Raw genomic sequence first — 13,169 nt, 5'->3', positions numbered from 1 at the left:
TGACCCTCTGACAGTGCAGCATTCCCTCAGTACTGACCCTCTGACAGTGCAGCACTCCCTCAGTACTGACCCTCTGACAGTGCAGCATTCCCTCAGTGCTGACCCTCTGACAGTGAGGCACTCCCTCAGTATGGACCCTCTGACAGTGCGGCATTCCCTCAGTACTGACCCTCTGACGTTGTGGCACTCCCTCAGTACTGACCCTCTGACAGTGAGGCACTCATTCAATATTGAACCTCTGAAAGTGCAGCATTCCCTCAGTACTGGCCCCTGAACTGTGCAGCACTCCCTCAGAACTGATCCTCTGACAATGTGGCACTCCTTCAGTACTGAGCCTTCGACAGTACGATGCTCTCTCAGTACTGACCCTCCAACAGTGCAGCAATGTGTAATTTTTATACTGAAACCGGACAGGGGAATTTGAACATAGAAATTGGGACTGAGATGTGAAAGAGCTCTATCCATTGATCTTCTCTGTGCACTTGAGGTCAAACATCCCATGTCTCTGATGGGGGCTAACTGCAGTGGCTGTACAGATAGCTTCAGTGAGCCTTGCCATCTGATCTTTAAGCAGAGGTCAGCTAGTTCCTGTTTTATGCCACTATCTGGTACTCACTGTTTAACAGTGATCTTAGCTGACACTCACTGTACCTTCACCATAACCTCCGGCAGTATCTTACACTGACACCTCTCAATATGAGGATTCGTCATGAGTGCAGAGCTTCCTGTATTGTGGAGGAACCTGTGGTTCCAGAGCAGATGTTATCCTCCAAAAGATCCAAATTTGAGGGATTTAGCCCGAGGGTTTACTGTCACGCCAATTATGTTACCTAAAGAAATAAATGCTGCCTGTGTGCATGGATATATCAAACAGATTTTCACAATAGATAAACTTGGTATAGTTTTACAGGTGAGACATTACTCAGGATCAGGGGTTAGATTGAACAGTACTCATGGTCAGGGGTCAAAATGGACTCTTCTGATGGCCAATGGTCAGACTGGACAATACTCAGGGTCAGGAGGCAGACCGGACAGTTCTCAGTTGGAAGTCAGACAGGGTACTGTCTGTGGGTACTACACAGGATCGGGGTCAGACTGGACATTTCTCAGGGTCAGGAGTCAAACTGGACTGGTTCAGGGTCGGCGTTAGAGTGAACACTGCTTGGGATTGGGAGCCAAGTGAGAGTATTCATTGTCAGGGGTGACACTGTATGGGTGCTCATTTTCTTGGGTCAGGTGGGACAGTGCTCAGAGTTAGAGGTTAGACCAGACAGCGCAGGTCAAGCTAGAAATTGTTCAAAGTCAGAAGTCAGATGGAATGGTGCTCAGGGTCAGAGTTCAGATTGATTGTGGTCAGGATCAGGTTTAGACTCCAACGGATTGAGAGGGTGAGCGGGTGGATTGGGGTAGGAGACCGGATCACTTCGAGTTGAGCAGATTCAAAATGAGGGCTGGGTTCACTCAGAATCTGCATGTATTTTCTGCTTATATCGAACAGATGCTTTTTGTTTCTCTCTCTCTCTTACTCCTACACACACACACACACACACACACACACACACACACACACACACACACACACACACAGGAACAGAAATCCTTCAGTAGAATCATTCACAACATCATTTCCATCTCCACTTCCGGAGTAATTTAGTTAAGATATCTCTTTGTTCGCATTCACAATTGAATTCAGTTAAAGCTGAGACAAAATAAGTGGGGATTTGATAATTTCTACAGAAAGATCATTCTGTGAATAGGTTCTTATTTCACTGTTTTGTATTAACTGATTTTGCTTTGTTATTGATCGATATTGGCCAAAAAAATACTGTTTGGTGATTGGTCCCAATTAGAACATAGAACATAGAACAGTACAGCACAGTAAAGGCCCTTCGGCCCATGATGTTGTGCTGAACTTTACCCTAATCCTAAGGTCTATCTAACCTCCACCCCTACTTTATACTATCAAATTATTGGCTGCAATTACTACAATTATTGGCTGCTCCCTTGGTGAGGGGAGATTGTGCTTGGCTAAATGCCATTACAGCTGACTATGGATCCACAGTTTCGCACCAGCCATGGTTAGTGCCCATAGAACCATAACCAGAGAGGGTCAGTCAGTGTGTGGAACATGTACCCCGGAGATGGTCAGCCAGTGTGTGGGATTTACTCCACAGAGGGTGGTCAGTGTGTGTGTGGGATGGGTACCACAGTGAGAGTCGGTTTGTGTGAGTTCTATAGCCCAGTGAGAGTCAGAGTGTGTGAGACCCATACCCTAGTGAGAGTCAGTGTTTGCAAGACCGTACCCCAGTGAGAGTCAGTATGTCTGGGACTCTGTACCCTGGTGATAGTCATTGTGTGTGGGATTGTGCCCCAGTGAGAGTCAGTGTGTGTGCGACTGTATTCCAGTGAGAGCCAGTGTGTGGGACTGTACCCCAGTGGGAGTCAGTGTGTGCGCGACTGTATCTCAGTGGGAGTCAGTGTGTGTGAGACCTGTGCCAAAGTGAGAGTCAGTATGTGTGGGACTGTACCCCAGTGAGAGTCAGTGTGTGTGGGACTGTACCCCATTGAGAGTCAGTGTGTGTGAGTCCTGTGCCAAAGTGAGAGTCAGTGTTTGTGGGACTCAACCCCAGTGAGAGTCAGTGTTTGTGGGACTGAACCCCAGTGAGAGTCAGTGTTTGTGGGACTGAACCCCAGTGAGAGTCAGCGTCTGCGGGGCCTGTACACCGGTAAGAGTATGTATGTAGGACTTGCCTCCTCAGTGAGTGTCACTGTGTGTGGGATGTACTCCAGAGAGGGTCAGCAGATATGGAACTCTACCCCATAATCTAGCCCTTGGTTAGCGTTGGAAGCTGAAGAAGCTGCAATGCCTGAACCTCTCTATAAATAGTAGCGCCTGCTGATTGTTTTGCTGGGTCTGATAATATGCTGTCAGCACAAGATATCTACATTAAATATCACAGCTTTGTCTACTCACAGTGAAAAGGCCAATCCTCATCCTGATGGAGTGGGTGTCTGGTGAACCGTGGAGATGGACAGGGCTATCCCAATGGTTGGATTAATGGTCGAGGGGAGCTGAAGCAATTAGAGTTCTAGCGCTACCCCAAGCTCTGATCGAGGAGAATGAGGACGGCTGTTACTGTCACATTTAGCATTCGGCCCAGAATGAAACCACAGCTTCCCTTCACAACCAGAAATTCAACAATGCAACTAGCGAATTACGTGAATACATTGGGCGGGAGGGGGAGGGGCCTGTTACTCAGGAACTGGCTCCTTCTGTCTTCCATTCCTGAGAATCAGCCTTTGAGACCACTCATGTGGGCCTCAGTCTTTGACTCTTCCAATTCACCTGACATATTTTTAGAAGTTTATCTAATCCTGTGAAAGGTTACTGTCATTCTGGAAATCTGCTTGTTTTAAAGTTTCAAATCCTGACAGTTTGTAGATGCTGAATGAACATAGCCATTGCTGAGGCAGTGGGGAAAACATCACTTCAATTATTGCCAAGTTCCTGCCCATAATGTTGTCACCATGATAATTTTTTATACTGATCATTGGATGTGGGCGTTGCTGACTGGCCCAATATTTACTGCCTGTCCCTAGTTACCCATGGGAAGTTGGTACTGAGCTACCTTCTTGAACTGCTGCAGTCTGTGTGCTGTAGGTAGACCCATAATGCTCTAATGTTGCGAATTTCAGGATATCAACCCAATGACACTGAAGGAATGGAGATCTATTTCCAAGTCAGGATGGTAAATGGCTTCATAGACTCATCATGGAACCATACAGTACAAAAAGAGGCCCTTCAGCCCATCAAATCTGTGTTGTCAAAAATATGCTAATACCAGTTTACCTCACCCACTGTACTACCACTGTCCCACTTTCCAATACTAGGCCCATAGCCTTGAATGTTATGACGCTTCAAGATCTCAGCTAAAGCTTTGAGGGGAACTTGCAGGTGGTGGACTTGCATATATCTGCTGTTCTTGTCCTTCTAGGTGGAACTGCTTGCTGTTATTTTTTTGAACTGTAGATTGAAAAATGGGATAAAGCTACTGCTTTAAACCAAGAAAACTATGGAAGATGTTGTAGTTTTGTAAATGAGTTACTGGAACACATTGAAAGTTGTATTTACAATGTTGCTTTATTTAAGCATTGGAGGAGGACGCTTGTCACCTCAGCTCATGGCTGTGAGTTCAGAGCATGATTGTTCAGAGACAGTCATTTGATTGGGTTTTCAATTGACTAGTCGTTGTGAACTCAGGAGGGCTCAGCATAGTAACAACCATTTCATTTGTTCCTGGCTACATGGCTACAGCGCTGTGTATGAAAGATGAGAAACATTTTGTCTGCAAAGAGAAAGTACTCACTCAAGCTCTCTCTCTCACCTTCATTGGTAGAGAAAAAAATAAGAAATTTCTTAGTAGCTGTTCTCACTCCCCACTTCCCTGTAAACTACTGTCTCTGCACATTCCCTGGTTGAAAGGATAAAACAGAAAATAAAACACCCTCAGATACTGAAAGGGTGAGTCTCCAACCACTGAATGAAAGATTGGGAATTTCTGTATCCGCAATCCCATTCATTAGTAAAGAATCAAAAAATGAAAATATAACTCATTGACACCTGTGATCCAGAACTACACTCATTGATTTTATTACCCTTTCCTCACACATAATATGGTCTTTCCTGTCTCTTTGTGTGTCTGTTTGGATGTGTATGGGAATATTTGGAAAGGGGTAGAGTTTAAATTTTGGAATTGTAAGTTAGCAAATTATGCCTTTCTTGCCATTGATTAAAAACAATACGAATACAATAAATAGTAATTTTCCTGTTAATGAAAAACCTGGCATGCACATTCTTTTAACCTGAATTAAACAATTAGATAAGATTGGGTAATTTAGTGGTTTGTCACATTTTTGTGATGACTGTGGGAGTAGTCTTCATTTTCTGCTCACACATCAGTGAGTCATGACATCACTTGGAGCCTTGTCCAGGTGTTTAGAACAATGACAACATCAGATTAGGTGTGGAGTTAGAGGAAGAGATAGACAATAAATGGATGGACACCAGATTTTGCATTAAGAAAATGGTACTGCCTTCCTGCAGGTGGAGGCCCTGTGCTATTGAACCTAAGAGAGAAGACAAAGGCCAAGTTGATTGAGTTAGCAAATAAGTTAAAGTGGAATTGCATGCCATGGCTCAGAGGCAGAAATAATTTGGGCTATTGGGCTTAAAGCGATGTGCAAGCAACCAGGTACTTCAAGTAGTGAGACATCAGAATCTGTTCATATTGAGTTACTGTTAAAACAGCTTGAAATGAGAAAAAGAACTAGAACTTCAGAAATTATCTTCAGAGAGAACAGAAAGACAAAGAATGAGAGTTGGAGATATTAGAATTAGAATGTCAAAAGAGAATAGAAACAAGATCGAGGAAGAGGGAGAAAGAGCTTATAAAATGATGCTATTCATTAAAGAGACATTAGATGCTGATGCAAGCTCCGATGGGAAAAATCAGTCATAATCCAAAATCCAGTAAGGAAATATTTAAGTTGTAAAAAGCCCTATCAAAATTTGAGGAAACAGATATGGGGCTTTATTTATATCATTTGAGAAAATAAAATAAAGAACCAGGTGAGGTGGACAAACTGGACATTGCTGATGCAGAACAAGTCAATAGGTAGAACAGATGAAGTTTATGCTTCACTGTCAGAGGAGATTTCTATGGATTATTGAACTTAAAAATAGCTATTTTGGGTACATATGAGTTAGTTCCATAAGCAACCTGGATACATTGTTTTAAGGCAAATAAGGGGGAACACGTTGATGTAATACACTTGCATATTTAAGAGATGTTTTGTAATGTGCCATGTTCCAAGTTAATACAGGAGAAAAGGTCTCCGATAGTCACAGGTAGTCAGGGTTTGGAAACTTGGTTCATGGACAGGACAGATTGGCCCACACCAAGGTCGAGGCCAAAAACTATTTCCATCTCTGATTGGATTAAAAATTGCTCACTTATGCTTAATGTCTTTTGTGTTGGAGATTCCTGGGTAGGGCCTCCCTGTCATAATCCTGTACAGAATTCAACAAATTTAACAGCGAAGACTGGGCTCAGTATGAGGAAAGAATGCATTACTTTTTCCAGGCAAATGACATTGAGGGAAACGGAAAGCAATGAGTAATTCTCCTGACAGCTTGTGGACTAACAACTTTTTCGGTTATTAGGAGCCTAACTTTCTCTGAGGCACCAGATACTAAAACCTTTCAAGAGTTGACAGATTTAGCTAAGGAATTTCACAACCCCAAGCCTCCTCTAATTCTGAGACACTATTGGTTTTACTGGGCAGTTCAAGAACCAGGGGAATCTGTGTCGGGATTTTTGAGGTTAAGAAGACTGGCAGAGGCACGTGTTTTAGGTTTAACCTAAAGTGAGATGCTGAGAGACCATTTGGACTGTGGGATTCATGATGTGAGCATGCAAAAGTGTCTACTTGCTAAAGCCCAACTGGACTTCAAACATGCAATACAAGTGGTTTTGTAATTAGAAAATTCTGGAAGTGGAGTTTATGAGTTACAGGGTATCCCGATTGGAATGGACACCCTCTCCTGGCCTACTGAGCTTAGGTAACACCACCTGTGTGAAGGCAATTGCTTAGCCTCACTCAGGACATACGCTGAACAAAAGGCACTTGAGGTCAGCCACAGCAAAATCCCTGAAATATGCTACTGTGTCCTAAATCAACATGTAGCGGGCCCTACTTGGGGGCATTGCAACACTGGATCTCCTCTCAGAAAACGAGGTCGCGCAAGTGACTGAAATGTCAGTTGGAGAGCACATTGGGTCCAGTGGCCATAACTCTCTTAATTTTAACATAGTTACGGAAAAAGATAGGACACATATAGGTTAAGGTGCTGAACTGGAGCAGGGCCAATTTTGGGGCCATTAGGCAGGATGTAGCAGAGATTGACTGGGTGAGTCTGTTTGAGGGAAAATGAATGACTGGCAAATTGGAGGGTTTTAAAAATGTTATAGCAAGAGTCCAGGGATAGTTTGTCTCTGTTAGGCCGAAAGGAAAAGCTGGCAGGTTTAGGGATCCCCTGGCTGACGAAGGATATTGAGGCTCTGGTCAGGAAAAATAAGGTATGTATTGGGTTTAAGCTATCGGACTCAAGTGAATCCCTAGATGACTATAAAAAGTGTAGCAGCATACTTAAGTGGGAAATCAGAAGAGCAAAAACAGGGTATGAGATGGATCTGGCAGATAAGGTTAAAGATAATCCCAAGAGGTTCTACAGCTATATTAACAGTAAGACGGTGGCTAGGAAGAGAATAGGTCCCTTAAAGATTGGCATGGCCATTTATGTGTGGAGCCACAGGAGATTCTTGATGAATATTTCTCCTGCGTGTTTATTGCGGAGAGAATCATGGATGAAAGGAAACAAGGGAAACAAGTGGGGAAGTTTTGTACTGCATACATATTACCAGAGAGAGGTGTTTGCAGCCTTAAAGTGCATTAAAGTGGATAAATCCCCTGGGCCTGATCAAGTCCTCCCTCAGACGTTGTGGGAGACTAGGGAAGAAATTGTAGAGGCCCTTGCAGAGATTTTTCTTTCATCTTTAGCTGCCAGTAAAGCTCCAGAAGACTGGAGGGTGGCTAATGTTGTTCCATTGTTTAAGAAAGATAACAAAGACAAGCCAGGGAACTACAGGCCAGTGAGCCTGACATCAGTGGTAGGCAAGTTATTGGAGAGGATACTGAGGGACAGGATTGACCAACATTTGGATAGTCAGGGTCTGATTAGCGATAGTTAGCATGGATTTGTGCACGGGAAGTCATGTCTGACAAATCTTTTGGAGTTTTTCGAAGAGGTAACCAGGAGGATGGATGAGGGTAGAGCAGTGGATGTTGTCTATATGGACTTTAGTAAGGCCTTTGACAAAGTCCCACATGGCAGGCTGTTCATGAAAGTTAGGTTGCATGGGATCTAGGGAGAGCTAACTAATTGAATTCAAAGCTGGCTTGATGTAGGAAGCAGGGAGTGATGGTTGAAGGTTGCTTCTTGGACTGGAGGCCAGTGACTAGTGGTGTCGTTGCTGGGGGCCTTTATTATTTGTTATTGACATAAATGATCTGGATGTGAATGCACAAGGCATGATTAGTAAGTTTGTGGATGATACAAAATTAGGAGGTATCGTTGATAGCAAAGAAGGCTCTTAAAAAATTACAGAGGGATCTTGATCAGATGGGAAAGTGGGCTGAGGATTGGCAAATGCAATTTGAGGTGTTGAATTTTGGAAAGTCAAACCAAGGTAGGACTTATACAGTAAATGGTAAGGTCCTGAGGAGTGTTGTGGAACAGAGGGACCTAGGAGTACAAGTACATAGTTCGTTGAAAGTGGCATCACAGGTGGACAGGGTGGTGAAGAAGATATCTAACCTTCATCGGTCGAGGCATTGAGTATAGGAGTTGGGACGTAATGTTACAGTTGTATAATTTGTTGGTGAGGCTGCACTTGCAGTGTTGTGTACTGTTTTGGTCACCGTGTTATAGGAGAGACATAGTTAAACTGGAAAGTGTGCAAAGAAGATTTACGACAATGTAGACCTCAGTTATAAGGAGAGGCTGGCCAGGATAGGATTTTATTCCTTGCAACGTAGGAGAATGAGGGGTGACCTTATTGAGATGTATAAAATCATGAGGGGCATGGATAGGAGAGCATGTAGTTTTTTTCCCAGGGATGGAGAATTGAAAACTAGAGGGCATAGGTTTAAGATGAAAGGTGATAGATTTAAGAAGGACGTGAGGGGGCAACTTCTTTGCGCAGAGAGTTGTGCGTATATGAAATGGGCTGCCAGAGAACGTGGTTGAGGCAGGTACAGTAGCAACATTTAAAAAACATTTGGATAGGTACATGGATGGGAAGGGTTTAGAGCGATATGGACCAAATGCAGGCAATTGGAACTAGCTGAGTGGGTACCATGGTCAACATAGACCAGTTTGGGCTGAAGGGCCTGTTTCCATGCTGTATTACTCTATGACTCAAATTAATACCCATAAAGGTTTGTACTAATTCACAAGACTGCTATTTGGGGTATGATCAGCCTATGCCATTTTTCAGTAGACGATGGAGAACGCTTTACAAGGTCCACCCCAGGTCGCTATTTTTTCTGGATGATGTGCTCATCACCAGCAAGACCAATAAAGAGCACTTGGAGGACTTGGACAAATAGTGCTTAAACATTTCTCCAAGGCGGCTGTACACCTTTGGAGGGAAAAATGTGTGTTCCAGGCACTACAAGTGACCTACTTGCGCTACAGAGTTGATAAAACTAGGTTACACCCATTGGAAGGTAAAGTGAAGGTGATAACTGCCCTGGCTCCCATGTCCGTACTGGAGCTTAGGTCTTTCCTTGGGTTGATGAATTATTACGGACAATTCATACGTAACCGGGCCTCCATCCTGGCACCCTTACATTTGCTATTGTTAAGGGCTCAGCCTTGGAAATGGTCCTGTAGCCAAGATGTAGACTTCAGGGAAGTGAAGAAGCAGCTATCGTCACCTAAGGTGTTGGCACGCTACAATCCCAAGTGAGATGTGGTGCTGACATGCAATGCTTCTCTGTATGGTATCAGATTTACTGGTGGCCCAGCGGAGAAGAACACTCAATAGCATATATTTCTCGGACTTTGGCTGATGCCATACATCTAGATAGAGATGGAAGGTTTAGTGGTCATCTTTGGTGTGAGAGAGTTCCACTAATACCTTTATGGACATAAATCTGTAATAGTAGCAGATCACAAACCCCTGCTAGGTCTACTCAAAGAGGGCAGCGCCATGCTGCCCATAGTTTAAGGTCGAAACCTGAATGCATAGAATTATAGGTTGGAACACCATCCAGGAGGCCAAATGGCAAATGCGATGCTGCGAGCCACTTCCCACTGGCAGATACACTGCCGGTGCTGCTGCCACTAGAAGAGTCCATTCTGGTTTTAAATTTTCTGGGCACCCTTCCAGTCACCACTGACAATATCACACTGTGGACACAAAAATATCCCATCCTGGCAAAAGTAAAACAGCTGGTTGATGGGGGAAACAAAAAGGCCATCGCAAATAGAACTGAAACCTTACCTAGCAAGACCAGATTACCATAGAGGATGGCATATGGGGAGCAAAAGTGACTGTCCCGAGCAAAGTCTGCCACCAGTTACTGGCTGAACTCCACCAGGATCATCCAGGGGTTTCCAAAATGAAGTTGTTGGCAAGAAATTATATCTGGTGGCCAGGATTGGATGCCAACAAAAACAAATTTGCTGGAGAAGCTAAGCAGGTCTGGCAGCATCTGTGAAGGGAAAAACAGAGTTAATGTTTTGGATCCAGTGACCTTTCCTTAGAACCCAACATAGCTGCATTGGTGGGGGCAGTGCCCAGATTGCCAACAAGAACAAAAATTACCACCAGCAGCACCCCCACGTTCATGGGAATGGCCGGGTAAACTTGGATTCAATTACACATCGACTATGCCAGCCCTTTCATGAGGTCAATGTTTTTTTAGTCAGTGTGAACAACCTTTCAAAGTGATTGGATGTGCATAGAGTTCATTCGTCAAACATGGGGATGACAATTGAAATGTCGCGAATGTCTTTTGCAGTACATGGACTCCCAGATGTGTTGGTCACAGACAATGGACCATCATTTGCCAGCAAGGAATTTGCATAGTTCCTAAAGTCGAATAGCATTCGGCATGGTAGGACAGCCCCATACCATCCATCGTCCAATGGTCTGGTGGAAAGAGCAGTCCAAACTTTGAAGGCAGGCTTAAAGAAACAGCCTACTTTTTCAGTCGATATCAAACTGTTTCAGTTCCTATTTGGTTATCATACCCACCCCTCACAACTATGCAGACAGCTCCAGCTGAGTCGGTAATGGAGGGAAAACTCTGCACCAGGTTAAACCTAATCTTCCCAGGAGAGGGTGAAATGGCATCAGAATGTCAATGCCAGGCACAAGACTCCACTAAGCAAGGGAGGGAGTTTACTTCAGGGCACAAAGTTTGGTGTTCAAACCACGGGATTGGCCCTGCATAACTGAGAGGCCTGGTGGCATGAGGTCAGGTCCTGTGACGTACAAAGTTCGGGTAGGAGAGGTGGACCACATCAGAACTGCAACCTCAAAAAGTCGGACAGCAAAATGTACCTGGTCCCTCAGAACATCTGGAAAGGCTGTTAGAACCCTTGGGTTGTCCCCCTCCACTTGGTGTCAATGAAACTCCTGAGGACGAGATGAACACAGCAGATGTCACAGCCTCGATGCTGTTACTGCCTGAAGAAGGTGAATTTTGCCTGAGACACTCCAGGCACAAGGGGCAGGCTATGATCTGACACATGCTGCCAGTATCTGAGGCAGAGTCGAGGAACCCAGACCTAGTGCAAAAACTCCCCAGATTGACAGATATAAACAGGAGTGGCAGCGGTTCTGCTCACTATAGGAGCTGCCTCTGAGCTTGTTGGGCCAATGTCACGTACTGTGCACGTGTAAATAAAGGGTGACTTAGTGACAGGATACCAGCCTTTGTGGAGTATTTCACTCAGTATCATATAGGGGTGTTTTGGGATCTGTAAAGAATTGCATTTGGGATTACACTTCACTGAGCATTTAAAAATCTTCAAGTTTGTTATAAATAAATGGTGTGGTTTATTTTATTGTGTCTTCATTCCTTTTGTTTAATAAATCTCTTTATTGTTGTTAAAAAGCAAATCCAAAGATTGTGTTCTTATGCTTCAGTGAGACAAATCTGTGTTAAAACCAAAACAAAACAAAATATGATCTATCAAGGCAGATCTCAGTCTGGGGTCTGACTTGTCCAGTAATAACATCAGCTGGGATCAGAACAACTGGGGACCCTGCCACGCTTAGTGAATTCACTGGAGTTAAGAGAAATCTGAATCATTTTTATTTGTTAAAATGATGGCCAAAGTGTGGTTCTCGGCAAAAGCAGCTGTGTTGAAGTGGTGTATTTTGCACAGAATTTGATGATGGCTTTGGAGATTGCTACGAGTTTCTAGAAGTGGAAGATATAACAGTGGATTAAAGCAAAACTGAAAGTTAGCAGATGATTTGAAGATAGATATAAAAGCAGAATCTCATAAGGATGAGGTGCTACAAGTGATGATCCAACATCTAAAATCTAGAGTCGAGAATCTAGAATCCATGCAGTGTGGAAACAGGTCATTTGGCCCAACAAGTCCATATCGACCCTCCGAACAGCAGTCCTCCCAGACCCATCCCCCTACCCTATCCCTGTAACCCTGCATTTCCCATGGCTAACACACCTAGCCTGCACATCCCTGAACACTATGGGTAATTTAGCATGGCCAATCCACCTAACTTGTACATCTTTGGACTGTGGGAGGAAACCGGAGCAACTTGGGGAAACCCATGTCCATATTTAGATACAAATCAAATATTGTGGATCCTGACCAGACCCTCTCGATGGCGGTGGATGTGTGGAGGGATTGTACATCCATGGTATGGAGGTAGCAGATAGGACTAGAAATTGGAATTTGTGGAACCAACAAAGTGTCTGAAGAATCGCATGGGAAAATGGAAAGAGACTGATTAAGGAATAATAGAGTAAAAATGGGAAGAAATAAGTTCATTGGGGCAGGAACAGGCTGAAATGATGGGTGTCCCAAGGCAATGCTGTTTGTGGATTTTGAGACAGAGGTAGAAATCAGCTGTTGAGGGGAGATCTCTAGAGTCCTGATGTTTAGTGGTGAGATCATGAACCAGGCGAGACAGAATGAAGTGTCTGAGAGTTAGTGCTCAGCCTCTGCCAGGTAGAGATCAGTATGCCAGACGAAAACAGCAGCCCCCAATCGGCAGATTTGATAACAACGACACGTAAGGGAATGGAGTGCAGCAACTTCAGAGGGAGATGGGTTAGAGTGGAGGAGGGGAGCAGAGAAATGAAGGTAGCCAATGTCACATAAGCAGTTCTCACTGAAGAGATCAAGGGCAGGTAAAAGGCCAGGTGGATGGGGAATATTAGAGCTGGGTGAAAGCATCTGTGTCAAGTGTTAAAAATCAGAGAAGCAGCAATTCTGGCAGATAGACAGTTACAGGTGGGGAAATGGCCGTTTGGAAATCCAAAACAAAATTGGAGAAATA

The 13,169-nt window shown here is 44.1% G+C and overlaps 1 protein-coding gene across 1 annotated transcript in view; it reads right to left on the bottom strand.

Annotated features, from left to right (window-relative positions):
* LOC109919443 (zinc finger protein Gfi-1b-like) overlaps positions 1 to 3,045 on the bottom strand; it is a 36,972-nt gene extending 33,927 nt beyond the window's left edge. Inside the window, exon 1 of the mRNA XM_048618014.1 lies at positions 2,975 to 3,045. The gene's annotated coding sequence lies outside the window, so the exon portion shown is untranslated. The remainder of the gene's footprint in view (positions 1 to 2,974) is intronic.
* Between the last annotated feature and the right edge of the window lie 10,124 nt (positions 3,046 to 13,169).

The sequence above is a fragment of the Rhincodon typus genome, chromosome 38, assembly GCF_021869965.1.
Source record: "Rhincodon typus isolate 14 chromosome 38, sRhiTyp1.1, whole genome shotgun sequence".
Taxonomy (NCBI): domain Eukaryota; kingdom Metazoa; phylum Chordata; class Chondrichthyes; order Orectolobiformes; family Rhincodontidae; genus Rhincodon; species Rhincodon typus.
Note: the sequence above shows the minus strand (reverse complement) of the source record. Positions and strands in the feature narration are given on the sequence as shown.